Source organism: Sciurus vulgaris (genome assembly GCF_902686455.1).
Source record: "Sciurus vulgaris genome assembly, chromosome: 16".
In the NCBI taxonomy this organism is placed as follows: Eukaryota; Metazoa; Chordata; class Mammalia; order Rodentia; family Sciuridae; genus Sciurus; species Sciurus vulgaris.
Window position 1 is genome coordinate 61,617,039 of NC_136477.1, and position 16,444 is coordinate 61,633,482.

At 38.1% G+C, this 16,444-nt stretch overlaps 1 protein-coding gene and 1 pseudogene across 6 annotated transcripts in view; one reads left to right on the forward strand and one right to left on the reverse strand.

Moving 5' to 3' along the window:
- SLC25A26 (solute carrier family 25 member 26) overlaps window positions 1-16,444 on the forward strand; it is a 192,892-nt gene that overhangs the window by 90,066 nt on the left and 86,382 nt on the right. The window lies entirely within an intron of this gene.
- On the reverse strand, window positions 13,738-14,852 carry LOC306646038 (holocytochrome c-type synthase-like; annotated as a pseudogene). The gene has a single exon. The product of its transcript is annotated as a holocytochrome c-type synthase-like (transcript).

Here is a 16,444-nt window from a genome sequence, read left to right on the forward strand (position 1 = left end):
CATTTTGAATATCCTTATGATGCTTTATTTCTATGGTATATTCTTCTAGAGTGAGATTATTGAATCTAAAGATATGTTTTGAAAATAGACATTTCTGGAGTCCATTCTTTAAAAGTTAGCAGTTCGCAGGTGTATAAACAGTGTGTGAGAAGGCCTTTTCCTTCTGTGCCTGCTTGCAAGGGATATATTAGATACTTTTACCTATCTAATATGACACCTCACTGGTAGTTCAGTTGGCAACATCCACCACTGTGATTTGTTCTGTGAATTTGCTCTTTTCCTGTGACTTGTTCTTTACCCCTGGGTGTTCATCTTATGAGTTCATAATAGTTTTTTGTAATTATTAAGTCTCCGTTGTGTTTTGTTTGTTGTTTGCTATAGAAATGTAACTTTTTTTTTTTTTTTTTTTTTTTAATTTGGTGGTACTGGGGATTGAATCCAGAGTGCTTCACCACTGAGCTACACCCTCAGTTTTTACTTTTTGTTTTGATTCAGGGTATTGCTAAGTTGCTAAGATTAACCTTCTACTTGTGGTCCTCCTGCCTCAGCCTCCCAAGTAGCTGGGGTTACAGACTAATATAGTTGGATATGTTTTTCTTCTCCAGTTTAGCTTCTAGACTTAAGGTCTTCCTTACCTATAGAATATTTATATGTTCGGTTATGTATTTCTTTTCTTGGCAAGTGTTTTTCTTGTCAAAACAAATTGTTTTATATTTACCTGGAGTAGAGAGGGCCCCATTTTATTCTGTTGTCATTGATTATGTCAGCTTCTTTACCTACTTTTTTGTAAATTAAATTCTCACATATATTCAGATTTATTTGCCTATGTTAGTAGTTTTAATTTACTTTTAGGCTACTAAGGTATTGATTTGATTAGAATTATAGTATGTTTTGATAACTCAACCTGAATCTGCCTCCACTTTCCATTCCCTTCTCTTCCTTCTTTTTTTCAAAATATTCTTGGCCATGCCTGGGCATTTATTTTTGCATAGAAGTACTAGGATTAATATAGGATTAAAAGAGTGAGCTTTTCTGAATGAAAGAATATTAAATGTATATATTCATCTTGGGAGAACTAATAAGAATGCAGTGTAGTTTCTCCATTTTATTTTTCAGAGCTTGTTTTCTGTCTCGATATGATTTAATATTATATATTTAATATATCATTGGTCATGTGCTACTCTTAGTGAATTCTAGATACTTTCTAGCTTATATTACCATTGTGAATGGACCCTCACCCCATATACTTTTTTTAAGGATTTAATTGACAGAACACTTTAAAATGTATTGAGTATTAAATTTTCTTTGTGACCAGTGACATTGCTCAATTTTCTGATTAAATTCACAGCTGTGTGAGTAGAAACCGTGGCATTTTCCAAGACAAAAGTCATGTGTCAAGAGTAGGAGGGGCTCTTTCCTTTCTCCCCCCTGCCTTCCTTTTCCCATGTTTCTACAAAATGGTCCGCCCTCCTGCTGGCTGTGGACACCAGCCCCTTTCAGGAGTGAAGACTTGCTGACAGCGGGCATCCCTCTCGCTTCATTTCTTGAATCATTTAGCCTTTTTTGCGGGGGAAGTTCATTGAGTATGGGTTTGTGACATACTTCATAGATCATGGCTTTTATCCTTACCTAATATCCTTTTTAAAAAAAAAAAAAATCTTAGTCATTTAAACCTTTTTAACCTAATTTCTATGCATATCTGTTTATTTTTAATATTCATCACTTTTTCATTTTTCTTTTTAAATAAAGTATAACTAGGTCTTTTAATGGAGTAATTAATTTTCTTCATGTGTTGTATAAATCTTTAATTTTGCTTTATTTGCTATATATTTTAGTTTCTTAATTTTTCTGGTTTGATCAAGTTATTTTGGATTCCTTTTTTAAAAATTCTTGTTACTTTGGAAATTCTGTACATTTTGATTCCTCTAGTGATTATGTTTTCTTTCCCTGTATTCATAATTAGAAACATTCATGTGCTATTCATTATTTTAAAATAAGGTACCAGTGACACACCCTACAATTTGACTTTGCTGTGATTGGTCCCCGTGGCTCTGCTTGTGCCCCTCCACATGCAGGTGAGAGCTTTGGAGTGCTTTCACTTCCTTCCTCTTCTGCCCCTCTCCCCCACTCAGCTGAGACGTAGAGGATTTTTTTACTCATCCTCTAGGTGTCCCTTCTCCCAATTCTTCCCTATTGCTGAGATAGTAATACCTGCAATTCAGTCACCGCCATTCGTATAATAGTTACCACTTACGTATGTCTGACATATCTCAAGTATTCTTATTTAGAATTCATTACATGCTGCCAGATGGTTAATCTTTGCTCATTTAAATAAAAAAAATATGCACACACGCCATCTTATGTAGTATATTCCTATAATTGATCATTTTAAAACACATTTTTTGTTTGCATTTTAGCATCTCTGAAATTGAGAATATACCTTACAGTGAATGACTTCCTAGAATTAGGTTTATAATTTTATTTGGCAGCATTTTGGTGTTCTTATAGTGGATGGATTCAGTGAAAACAGTACAGATATTGAAACTGTATATAGAGAAAAAGCAAGTGTGAGTATATATACAAGATTTATTTCTTACTGTTATTCTCTGGTCTCTCTTCTATTTCATTTAAGGAGATGGGGTCTCTTTTTTCCCAGTCTGGCCCTCAACTCCTAGGCTCAGGCGATCCCCCTGCCTCCCCCTCTGGAGGAGCTGGGACTACAGGCGTGTGTCACGGCCCCTGGCCTGTACTTTAATCAGAGCCCGTAGGGTATTTTCCTGCATGAAATATGCGGGTGATACATTTCCCGAGTGTATATGCCTACCTTTCTTTCCTGACAGGTGACAGGTGTGGTGTTTGGGCATTGCCATTTTACTCCCAGAGTCCGAGAGCCATTGTGGTGGCCTCAGGGTGCAGGTGAGAAACCTGGTGCCTCCCTGATTTTACCCCTCTGTAAGGTATGTTCTTTTGACCTCCAAGCTTGCACATTTTTTCCATAGTTCAGGAGTTTGATAGGGTATGTTTCTAGAACAAAATGAGCTCTTCCAATATGCAGACCGAGGTCTTCCTTTGGGCCCAGTCTTCTTCTGACGTATCTTCTATTATTGCCTCTCTTCCACCTTTTCATCTTCTGCTGGCCCTGCTGTTCCTCTCATTGGAGCTGTGCTCCAAGTCTCTCATCTTTTCTGTCATTATTTCTATCTTTCTACTTTTTTCTTTTTTTTTTTTCCCATTTGATTTTCTAGATTGCAGTTTTGAAACTTTGCCATGACCCATTCTTTCCTTCAGTTAATCTGCTGTAAGGTTTATTTGGAAAATCCTGTTTTTAAATGCAGGAAGGCTTCTTTCTGGTGTAGTTAAATCTCCCTAACTTCCCTTATTATGTGTTGACCAGATTGGCCTCTTCTCTTCCAGCAGCTTTGTTTGGTTATGGATTTAGTCCCATTGTCTCAGCTGATCATTGTCTTTCTGAAGCTCAGCTTTCCTGGATGTCATATTTTCTTTGTGATCTCATTACAGCCCTTGTCTGCTCCTGGCCTCTCGTGAATCCAGGAGACACAGGTATGCTGCCCCCCTGTTCATCACTGAGGAACATCAGTCTCTGCAGGCCAGCCTTTCCCTAGAAATATTACTTTATAGTCCTTGTTCCAGGGTTCCAGGAAACTGGTCTTTAGCTACTAGTCCAGATCCTAGAAAATAAAACCACACATGCTTCTGTTCCATTCTTGGTACACCAGAGAGCCCTCCTCTGTACTTTACATGTGTTTAGCTTGAGGCTTGAGGCCTGTGGTCCATAGCAGCAAAACAGTGAAAAGGGTAGGAGGTAAAGGGAGGTGAGTTCAGGTTACCATCTTCTCTTTATTTTTTAATTCTGGTAACAGAATTGAACCCGGGGTGCTTAACCACTGAGCCACACCCCCAGCCCTTTTTATTTTTATTTTTAGTAGAGTCTTGCTAAGTTGCTGAGGCTGACTTCAAACTTGCAATCCTCCCACCTCAGCCTCCTGAGTTGTTGGGGTTATAGGCATGTGCCAGCACACCTGGCTCAGGTTACCATCTTCTAATGTATTTGGTGACTCAAGTTACAATCTTCTAATGTATTTGGTGGCCTGGATTTTTTTCCATATTTTTTCATTCCTTTGCCAGTGTAGATGTGTGTTCTGTCCTAGACTTACCAGTAGTTGGGAGAGAAGGCTTAGGCATGGGAGGTAGAAGCCCCCTAGGATAGATGCTACTGATCTAACAGCTGCCTTCCCTGATGATCCTTCTCGCGGGTCTTGCATGATTGGTGGCATCCACCTGTCCTGTTGCCCAGTGTGGTGGTGTTTGCTTTGGCTAGTGGAATGTAAGCAGGAGAGAGAGGTGTACCAGTCCTGAGCAGAAGATTTCAGAGGCGTGACTGTCAGCCCTCTGGCTCCTGATTTCTGCCTTGAGAATGGCATGTTGGCCTCTCTTAATGAGGTCTTGGGACGAGAAGACACAGGGACCCAAAGCCACTGCCTTGAAGGCAGCCATAACCAGCCTGTAGCTGACAGATCACCTGACTGGGAAGTAGAAGTTTGGTGTACGCCACTGAGATTCGATGGCTGCTTTGTGACTATAGCAAAGCTGACTGATAATCTGGCTTCATTTCTTACTCCTCCTTTTATTAGCTAATATTAATTTTCTACTTTATTTCAAAATCTGCATCTGACTATACACTGTAATTTTCTGTCTCCTAATTTTTCTCTTAATTGACTGATACAAATGAACTATTATTATAATTAGGGGTAAACACTGGTATTGTGGTAGAGTGTTCTCAAATTATGTAATGGGTCCTAATTCACCCCACAACTGAGGAGAAGATAAACTAGTAAAATAAAGATAACTAGTAAAAGCTATCTGCTAAATCAGGGGCAGTATATTATTATTCCTCTTCTAGTGCACTAAACTCTCTCCAGAAGTATTCTGTTGGAAGCAAATTATTTATAGCTCTCGACACCTGGGCTTTAATTGTTATTATCACAATTAAAAGTTAACTGGGAAAGCATTTACAGAGTACTTTCCAAGCTGGTGTTTCCTGGAGTGTGTGTGTGGTGTACCCCGGTTCGTTGGCTTCCCTGACTGAAAAATATGATTGACTAGGATCTGCTCTCACATTTTCTTCCTTTCGTATTGATCAATCTTGACTTTTCCTTTTTTTCTTATTCTGCTCTCAAAACATTGTTCTAACTAGTATGTGTAAATCAGCATGTGATGAGTGGAAAGAGCGCTGCTTGAGCCTGGAGCCAGGAGACCCCGATTACCTCCTGAGCTTGGCCACCAGCCCTACCTGTCTGCTCTTCCTCCCTCCCTTCCTTTGCCTTTCCTCCGCTCACTCAGGTGACGGATATTTATTGGGCACTCTCCTTCCAGGACATTGAGTAAGATGAGGAGAAGCCAGATATGTTCCCTGTACCTGCTCTCAGCCAGCTTACTGCGTCCCTTCTTGTGCCCCCAGTCCCTCCTTGGTTCTGACCGTAGTGTAATTGGTCAGGGATGTGTTGCCACTCAGCCTTCTTGTTGTCAGTTTATGTTAATGGCACTGCTGTCAAAAGTGCTTTTTATTTGTAGCTCAGTGGTAGAGCACTTTGCCTGGCATGTGTGAGGCACTGGGTTTCATCTTCAGTACCACATAAAAATTAAATAAATAAAATAAAGGTATTGTGTCCATCTACAAGTAAAATTTGTTTAAAGTGCTTTTTTAAAAATTCACTTTAATTAGTTACACATGACAGTAGAATGCACTTTGATACATCATATATAATGTAGTATAATTTCTCATTCTTCTGGTTACACATGCTGTAGAATACCACTGGTGGTATAGATACTAATATGTACATGGGTAATAATGTCTGAATCATCCTCTGCTGTTCTTCCTACCCCCAAGCCCCCTCCTCCCTTCTCTCCCCTCTACCTAATCTAAAGGTAACTCTCCTTCCCTAGACACCCCCCAATCCCATTGTGAATTAGCATCCACTTATCAGAGAAAACATTCGGCTTTTGGCTTTTGGAGATGGCTTTTTTAAATAAGTGCTAAGAAACAACTGTTGTATTATACTCAGAAACACCCACTGCCAGCCTACCACTTTTGAACATAACGTGCATGATTCTCAAGTCTCAGTTTAGAATGGTTTAATTCTGAGGAGACATCTGTTTCTCTGGGGGCCTCCAGACTCAGAGCAGGCATGTGCAGATTACACGGGCCAGCAATGGGCCATGCCCCCTCTGCCACACTAGCCAGGCAGCAGGTACCTGAAGTCAGCTGTCATCTGTGGGCCAAATTTCTAAGAATGTTAATACAAAAGATTGTTGTTTTTTAATTCTCTACATTTATAATCCATTAATATTGCTTCCCTATGAGTTTGTTTTTAAAAATCATACACAGTAGCTGGACACATTTAAATAAAAATGTCCAGCCTAATGAACAGTACACATTGTTTGTATCATAAGATCTGTTTAAAAGTAGTGTTTTGCAGAGACTGGAGGATGTCTTATGAACCTTTTCTTAAGAATCATTGAAGTCTGAATTGCTTCAAATAAACCTGAATTTAGGGTTGGGAGTGGGGGGAGAAAGAAGAAAATCATGCACAATAAAATCATTATCATGCATAAGTAGGTGCTTTTAACACCTGCTGGTTGTTTTGAGGAAGTTAGGGATGGTGCTGAGCAAGGCAGCATAAGTAGGAAATTGTGATTTTGCATAAATGCACACAGGGTGATTTGATTATTAACTCAGAACTTTTTTGCCTCCTGGCTAGTTTTTACATTTTATTTATTTTAACTTTTTAAAGTTTAGGAAGCCATCCTTATTTTCAGAAAAGTTACTTCAGAAGTAGGGAAAGCCTGGATAATTAACACATGTCTTTGTTAATAAAGACACTTGTAGAATAATAAGCAACTTACTGTTTATTATAGTATTTCTTGAAGGTTTGGTTATTCAGTTTTTTCTCTTGTTGCTCTCTGGGTAAAAAAAAAAATGCTAAAATGTGCTGTTGGAAGGAAGCAGTGTAGATGGAAAGGTCAAGTGAACTGTACATGCTAATGTCAATTGCAAAAAAGTGCAAAAAATAAAAGCTTAAAGCAACCTGATTATATTTTGCAATATTTGCTGCATGAGAATTCCAACTGAAAACATGTTTCCTGACTGCCAGGCTCTAACATCTTGACAGGAATTCTAGTTTTGGAATTTCCAAGTGTCAAACACCTCCCTTGCTATTTTCTTCAAGGACTTAAATCAACACTCTGCTTAACATACTTGGAATGACTATGCAAAGAACGAAAAATGAACTTCTTCACTTACTTCTTATGCACAAAAAGGAATTTCGGGTTTGTTAGCAGGGGATAATCCTAATTGCCAAGTGATTAACAATTGTGGCATGCTCCTCAGTTCCTTCGAAGAAGCCAGTAAAAATAAAAGGATCACTGAAGGCATCAGTGTATGTGTGTACGTGTGTACATGTGCGTATATGTTTATGAATTACCATTTTTGGGGGGAGGGAGTGCTGGATGTTGAACCCGGGGCTGCACTGCAAGCTAAGCACACTTTCTACCAGTGAGCTCCAGCCACCACCTGCTGTCCTGTGTTAATAATTTCAAAACACTTTTTCAAATCTTTCTAATATTTTTTCTTAAGAATTTCAACGAACACAAATAATTCCTTATTAAAATTTTTTATGTTTAGGTGTAACTTGTTTCTGCTTGTGACAGCATGTTTAGTATCCCTTATATGAAATGCTTGAGACCAGAACTGTTTCAGATATTTCTGAATTTTGAAATATTTGCATACACATAATGAGATATCTTAGGGATGGGACCCAAAATTAAACATGAAATTTGTTTCTTTCATTTATACACATAGCCAGAAAGTAATTTTATAAGATATTTTTAGTGCACCTGTGTTCAACTACAGTCTATCACATGAGGTCAGGTATAGAATTTTCTACTTTCAGCATCAAGTCAGCATTCAAAAAACTTTCTGTTTTTTCAGCATTGCAAATTTCATATTTTTGAATTAGGGGTGCTCAATCTGTGTTTTGCTCAATGGGACATTGGTTGCTAAATCTTTATACTATAATTTCTGCTCAAATAATGTTTATAGACTCCTAAAGAATCAAATTTTAAAGCAAGTATTGAACATCACTAGGAGTGAGTTAATATGAATGGTATATTTTTTGAATTTCATTTTAATCGTTTGGTTAAATGAAACTTGATACCTAAAAGAAGATTTCTTTGCATTGGAATACTGCTGAATGTTAACATTGGGCATTTTCTAAGGATGGTTGTATATAGGAAGTGTTAAGTGGTGGGCCTTAGCCTCTCGGGTTTTTGTTAGGCATCTCAGAAATCATGTACTTACAATTTGTATTATGTATCTAGAATGTCCCACACATTCAAAATGATTGAATGAAAATAGTGGTTTTATGAGAACAAAAACTGGAAATAAACCATCAATAAGGGACAGTTACATATTATGAGATATAATGGTCAGAAAGAACAATAGGTCTGTATAATCAACATGGAAAGATTTCTAAGACATAATTTAGGAAAACAAATTTTAGAGCTCTTTATGTAGTAATAATGCTTAATCAGAAACAAAAAACTACATGGTGTGGAGATAAATGAGAAGATACATTCAAGACTGTTAATGGCATTCACTTTGACTGAGCTTCTGTATATTAATTTTAAATAATGAGAATTTAGTCAGGTTTCATTTGCATACTTATTTTTTATCATGGAAAAATTCGAGACCCCTACAGAGTAAATACATTAGTATAATGGACCCTGAAGTGCTTAACACCAAGCTGAAACAGTAATCACTATTCTGGTTTTATTTCATCTCTCTTTTTTGTTATTGTTGTTTGTTTGTTTGTTTTCAGTACTGGGGATTGAACTCAGGGGTGCTTTTACCACTGAGCTAAGTAAAATTTATTATTTTTTAAAAATTTGAGACAGGGTCTGGCTAAGTTACTAAGGCTGACTTCAGATTACCATCATCCTGCCTTAGCCCTCCGGAGTGCTAGGATTACAGGCGTGCACCACCATGCCTGGCTCTCTACCAACTTTTTATCCTTGATTACCATTGTATTTTGCGTGGTGTATTTTATATAAATTCCTGTACATTAAATGCACACATCATACATGTACAGCCATGAAAAATGTACATACTCATGCAACACTCGTATCATGATAGGTAAGAGTGTTCATGCACAGATCTTTCTGTGGACACCTGTCGTCACTGGCTCTTGGATATTATCTGAGAGTAAAATTTGCAGGTCAAGTGAAAACAAACATTTCAAAGCAATTGTTCCATTTTAAGTTCCCACCAGAAAATATGACAAGTGGTTCCCATCTCCTTACCATTATGTTGCTTTTTCAGTCCTTTTGGAAAAGAATTTTTTAAAAATCACAGTGAAATAGGAACACATGCAATTGCCATTTTAACTATCTAAAGTGTAAATGTCAGTGTCACTAGTTATGTCCATGAACTTGTGCAGCTGTTGTCTGCTCCGTGGGTTCTTGTGCTCCCTACCAGAAGAATCGGGCAGAGGCACACTGAGAAAGGACAGGGCTGCTTACTGGGGGCATTTGTTTGAGACAGAAGGGAGACAAAAGTGCCAGGCTGGCTCAGGCAGAGGCAGAGGTGTGCAGCTTTGGTGGCTTCTGTGGGTCGGCCGGAACCTGGTCTGTCATCACACGTGGAGGTGGGATTTCAGTCGCACCTGCGCTCCTCCTCATCCTGCTGCTTTATGTCGCGCAGGCCTTATCACCATCTTGTCTCCGGCTAGGGGTGTGTGTACCCTGTACTGTACTAGTAAGTAAAGGTGACTGTGGGTGACTAGTCTGTGCACCTGATTGTCACTCACCACCTGTAATTGCCTTTTATCACCTGGGAAGGTTTCTGAAATTATCTTCAGAATGGGGCAGACCATTTTTATGTCTCAGTGGCCTTTGGTGATTTTGCGTTGTCTGGCTCTAGCTGCTCAGTGTTTCTGCTGACCACATGATGCCAGAAGCTGAGACGTTAGCTCAGCCTTCCCAGCTCCTGGAGCGTTCTTACTCCCGCAGCCTTGAAGATTGGTTCCCTTTCATTTTTTAGTCTTACTTTTTTTGATATTGGGGATTGAACCCAAGGGATGTTTTACTGAGCTCCATCCCAGTTCTTTTGGTTTTTTATTTTGAGACAGGGTTTTACTAAATCGCGGAGGCTGGCCTTGATCTTGCATCCTCCTGCCTCAGCTTCCCCAGTCTCTGAGATTACAGGCGTGTGCCATAGTACCTGGCAGGATTGGTTCACTTTTCAACTCCTCTGATTTTTTGGCATGGCTCTTAACCCCATAAGACTGTGCTAATTTGGCTACTTAATTTACTTTGAGAAGTGTTTTTTTGTACTGGGGATTGAACCCAGAGGTGCTTAACCATTTAGCCACATCCCCAGACCTTTTAAATATTTTATTTAGAGACAAAGTCTCTCAGAGTTGCTTAGGTCCTCACTAAAATTGCTGAGGCTGTCTTCGGACTTGTGATACTTCTCCCTCAGCCTCCTGAGCTTCTGGGATAACAGGCATGTGCTACCGTGCCTGGCTTCCTTTGGTGGACATTTAAGAAGTTTTAATCCCTTAAAAGTGATCCTGATTTCCATGGGGTCCCTGTTTCACAACCATCACCACTATTACCAAAACCTTTTCATCACCCCAAATAGAAATCGTACTCACTAAGCAGCTTTTAGTAACTCCTAGTCTGGTGTCTTTTTCTGAGTTTGCCTATTCTCAATAATTCATATAATTGAGTCATATAATACTTGTCCTTTTGTGTCTGGTTATTTCACCTGACATAATATTTTCAGAGTTTATCCACATTATGGCATGTATCAGACCTTCATTCCTTCTGTGGCTAAATGATATTCTGTTGTGTGTGCCAACTATGTTTTGTGTCCATTCATTGTTGATGGGCCCGGGTAGTTTGGCTATTGTGCCTATGTGTTGGAGTTTTTATTTGAGCCATTCTGGTACTGTGACTCGTATCCCATAGTGGTTTACCCTCATTTCCCCAGTGGCTGATGATGCTGAATAACTTTTCATAGCTCGTTTGCCATCCTCGCATCTTTTTTGGTAAAGTATCCCTGCAGGTTTTTTGCCCATTTTTTAACGGGTTGTTTATTCTTACTATGGAATTTCAAAAGTTCTTTATGTTACTTTACTAGTCCTCGTCACTTATGTGACTTACAGATACCTCCTGGTAATCTGTAGCTTGTGATTTCATTCTATGAACAGTATTATTTGCAAAGTACAAGTTTTGAATTTTGATAAGATTCATTTTATCAATATTTTTCTTTTATGAATGGTACTCTGGTACATGTATAAGGGCTCTTTGCATAACTCTCAAGTCCTGAAGGTTCTGTTTTCTTCTAATGGTTTTTATCTTTTACATTTATAGTTATAATCCACATTGAGTTGATTTTTATTTAAGGGGAGAGGTTTACAAGTCAAGGTTTATTATTTTGCATGTGGGTGTCCAGTTTTCCAACAGCATTTATTGAAGAGATTGCCTTTTCTCCACTGAAATTCTTTTGCATCTTCTCTGGTTGATCATATTCGTGGGGTCTTTTTCTGGAACAGGTATGTACTGGTTCTTTACCATGGTCTAGGCAGTATCTGGTTTCATGTTTTTAAACATCTATCTTGAAGGATAGTGTTTTTGATTTTCTAAGACACTTCCCTTTTTCTTTATACGGATAGGACGGGATTTCTAAAAACATGTCTTCAAATATATATGTCTTCCATTTTTTTTCCCTAAAACGAGTAATTATCCTCCTCCACTCCCCCACCCTAAAAGCATTCCCAAATTTAAGTGTCTTTCACATTTTTCTTCTGTTTTTCCAAGGATGCCTGTTTGCTTGCAAATTAATTTGTATACATCAGTAAATTAGGTCAGTTCTTTGACTAACTTTGATTTATAATGTAGTTAGCATTGTTTCTTTACATAGGTTGGGTACCTACATAGGTAGGTTGTATTTTTAAAATTTATTTTTGGTACACAGTCACATAGTAAAATACCTTGACATTCACCTAACTTCTGTGGATAAGGCAAAGATACCAAAACGCTCAGCTTTGATGTCCTGCCTGGAATCACATGATTACATGTTCTGAACTCCTATGGGGTTGGGACTTCAACCCCAGGATGTGTGTGTTAACTCTGACTTAAGTTAGAGTAAAAAAGTAGAGTAGACAAAGTGGAATTTGTTTGAAATGCCCTGTTGTATTGTTCTTACACAAATTGTAGGAATGGGTCATCTTAGATTATCCATATGGAGTAGAAAAACTTAAAAAAAAAATCCACTTGGTATCAGTTGCCCCTTCTCCCCATCTTGGTGGTATTAGCGAACTAACACTGTTAAAGACTTAGTAGCCTGTTTCTTATGGATTTTTCATTGATTCTTACAAGTAACTGTTAGGAGAATCTTGTAAGAAATGTGGCCCTGGACTCAAATGTGTGGATAGTAAAGGCATACATTTTGCCCTTGTCTCTTAGGTATGGAATTTCACTTAGATGATCTTGAATGAATTTTTTCTCATTGCAATCCAAACAAAAGAAGTTAACCTTTTATCAGGAGTACTTTACTGTGATTCTTTTTTTTTTTTTTTTTTTTTTTTTTTTGTTAACTATCAGCTTTATTTAAAAATGTACAAATATTCTGACATGTAGAACTTAAGCTTGATGGATTCTTGAAACTCCACACAAAACTGGCACACCCAAGAAATCCATACCAAATTAATCACTCATAGACTGCTAATTCCATCCACTAATTTAACAATACAGTATTCAGGATAAATTAAAGGATTTAATATTAACACTTTTAAAAACAGTCACTTGTAACATGCTGCTATAATTAGAACAAACAGTTTTTGGGTTATTGATACAAGAAATTTCAACAGCAAGCTTAAAGCTTTCTGAGAACATAAAAATTGAGACAGTGAATTGATGCAAACATACTACATGTGAGAAAAACTCTTCTTATGAATGTTAATACTCAGCTAAGTATAATCACTGGCACTGTGACTTGAGCCAGATTTCTAAATCTGGATTAGCTCAACCAGGGGGAAGGCTTCCAATGGAGGAAGGAATGGGACTCAAAGTTGGAATATTTGAAATTCTAGGGACAATGAAGAGACCTATTTTGGGGGAGCAGAGTTACATATCAGAACAATAGGAAAGTATTTTAAAAATTAAAATATATGTTTCAAAGTATTTGCATCAGCACCTCATGGTGAGTTGAAACTTCTTTAACAAGGCCCAATCTGAAAAATGCATATAAATGAGAATTTAGAGAGCCAATACATGCCTTAGTCTTGCTGAGTGCAAGGCTATGGCTTTGCATTTTTCAGGGTCTCGACTAAATTGTAGGGACTTCAGAATAATAGTCTTTTATAAAAAAGATATTGCTTATCTATAATAAATGATTTTAGTTAAAGGTTTGACCAGGTAAAAGTTCATGAGCAGTGCACTGGCTTTCAGGTTTTACCTCTCAAATATTCCTGAGAAAACAATAAGAAAAAAGCAGCTTTCTTCACTTTCTAAGAACTCTTTTTCAGACTTTTCTAGATGAAATACACAGGCAATATTGCAGCTAAGGGACAAACTGAGGGACTTGCTTCCCACTTAAACCAAATGAGAGAAAAAACTTAGAACGATCTGTAAAAACTGCAAGGCAAATGCAGCTCAAAACTGAATGGAGCAAGGGTCCTTTGCTAAGTGGAGGATGAAGTGTGATTACCCACTTGAAGGTCCCATTACATTGTGAGTGCAATTCAGTTTGGGAAAATAGTTTTAATGTATCTCTCAGAAAAAAAATAGTTTATACTTTGCATCACAAACAAAACAGTGGTTATGATGTCCAGTGCCACCAAGCAACTTTCATTCTGTCCCATACTGCTGAGAGCGAATCCAAGGCAGGGCGGGACATCCAGGATGGTGAACTGGTAGTCCTTGTTGACTTCGCCACCATCGTAGTAATCTATCACATATCTAACTTCCGTGCCACAGCGGTTGATGATCCAATCATGCCTGTCAAAGGGCAACTCGTACCCCATCCAGGAACAAATTCTTGCCCTTGGTGAATACTCTTTTGCTTTCCCTCCAAATCGGATCAATGATGGACCACAGGGACGCTCCGCAGCATGAAGAGCTTCCCACTTCAAAATCTCCTTCCAAGCCTGTTCCTTGTTCTGATTGTGAATTCTAATGATATTATACATATCTTTCTGACTAATATCCTCATCCTTCCACTTCCACCCTTTCCTCAACATTGCATTCCAGAATATCTGTTCAGAAGGATAAACCCACTTTTTTCTCTGAATCTGCTCGTGGAATGGATGACTTCCTCTCTGACGGTAGACAAAGGAAAGGGCTGATCTGGAGGCTGGTGTTTGATTAGGTGGTGGCATCAGATTTGAAGGATCCAGGTTCTCCTTATTCTTAGCAGCAGCGCCTGTAACAGGACACTCCACATACTCATATGCACGATCTTGGTGGGCAGGCACAGAGTGTGTTTTGCTCTCACAGGTTTGAGCAGAGGGTTCCGCACTCATTGGACAGCCTTTCATTTTCCCTTCATGCATTGGGCATCCTGAAGGTGGTGATGCTGCCTGATGATCTGAAGCTTTTGAGGTCTGAACTGTAACAGCAGGAGTAGAGGCTGACAAACCCATGGTTGGAATCAGTGTTGACTCCAAACTATTTTAAATTTCCAGCTCCAACCCAAGCCCCGAGGACAGCGATCTGCTGTCGTCCCCGCCTTCCTCTCACTGGGTCACCGCTGTCGCCTCGGTCACCGCCGGCGCTCTAGCCTACTGTGATTCTTTATATTGAGGTAAAGTTAGATATAAGCCAAGTCTTACAAAGAATGGTTGGATGCAGAATAAAAAGTTATTGAATTAGTCTCATCCAATCAAAACTCCTGAATAACTTATAGCCCATTTCACAGTTTAGAGAGTATTTAAGTAGGAGTCCCTTACATTATGGGGCTTTTTGAGGCAATGTTCATTACACATGACTTTGTCAACTGGGACTAGTCTTAACTTTTCTCAAATTTGCTTTTCCATGTGTTATAAAAACTATTATTTATATTCTGCTTCTTAAAATAAAGAATTAGAGCCATCAAAATTGGCAAGCATTAAGCATGTTAATTAGTTAAACATACTGACCAATCCTCTGAATTATTAGTTCAAAGAAGCGTGTGGACAGGGATGAAATTAGATTTGGGCATTTTTCACTCTAGTTGTTTTAGGATACTCGGAGTTGCTTTGATCTGTAAATAACAGATGTTTTTTCATGCATGCTTCAGGATACATCAAACATGTTCAAAACTTTGTTTCAGATTTAGGACTCATCATTCTTATCCTGAATTGGGATATGCACATTTTGACTACATCTACTTTAGAAAAAAGTTTGTGTTTGATAGTCAAAGCTGGCATATTTTCGTTTTCCTAATGTGTATGCATTAGCTTTATTTTAAAAATAAAGTGGCATAACCTAGTTATAAAGCAGTACATAGAGATTACCTTATCCATTGCTGAATATATTATTTAAATACTGGTCTTAAGAATAAAAGCTTAGGCAACTGTGAAAACATGAAGATTATGTGTTTATGTGTGTATATGCATGTGCTTATGTTTGTATACATGTGCACACATACAAAATTCTCTATGTATATATATGGTTGTATATTTTTTTGATATTTACAAGGTTAAGATAAACATGTTTTAAAAAAGAAATGTTTGATTTTGTTATTAAATATTTGTTTAACATTGTTTAATAACTAGAATTAAGATCAAACCTAATAGACAAAAAATAAACAAAATCATTGTTTTTTTCTTAAATCCCAATTTATGCTTCTTTTGGCTGCAATGTGAAACAATTTTAGTATTGGGAAGACTTTATGTAAGGAATGGCATCAAATTAATGGGAGATGGACTGAGAAAGGTAAGACCAAGAAGGTTAGAACAAAAAATCCTCGAGTCCTGTTTTCCACGCTCCGGGATTAGAAGGTGGGGTGCGGACCCTGCCCCAGCCTGGTGTAGGATGCAGGCAAGCCCCGTGGTGAGAGCCTCTGACTCCGTAAGCCTTCTTTTTAGAAGTAATATCAGAAATAATAATGTGTTAATTCCAATGAGATACTGTTTTGTTGAGTAAAGTCATCTTTTCTTTTTATTAGACTACTGAGGTTTTACCATGCATTCCATTGTAGTTTCCCTCATCAAATGTTACTGTAACAGTGGTCTTTTTGCTACAATCAGACATCAGAGCACTGCAGGTCTTATTTGTGATTATGCAGTCTACTGTCTTATGCCTTCTGAAGTTTTTCAGTCATTCTGGGCATTGATTTCCTCATTTGAAAATGGTTGCTAACTATGATCTGTGGGCCGAA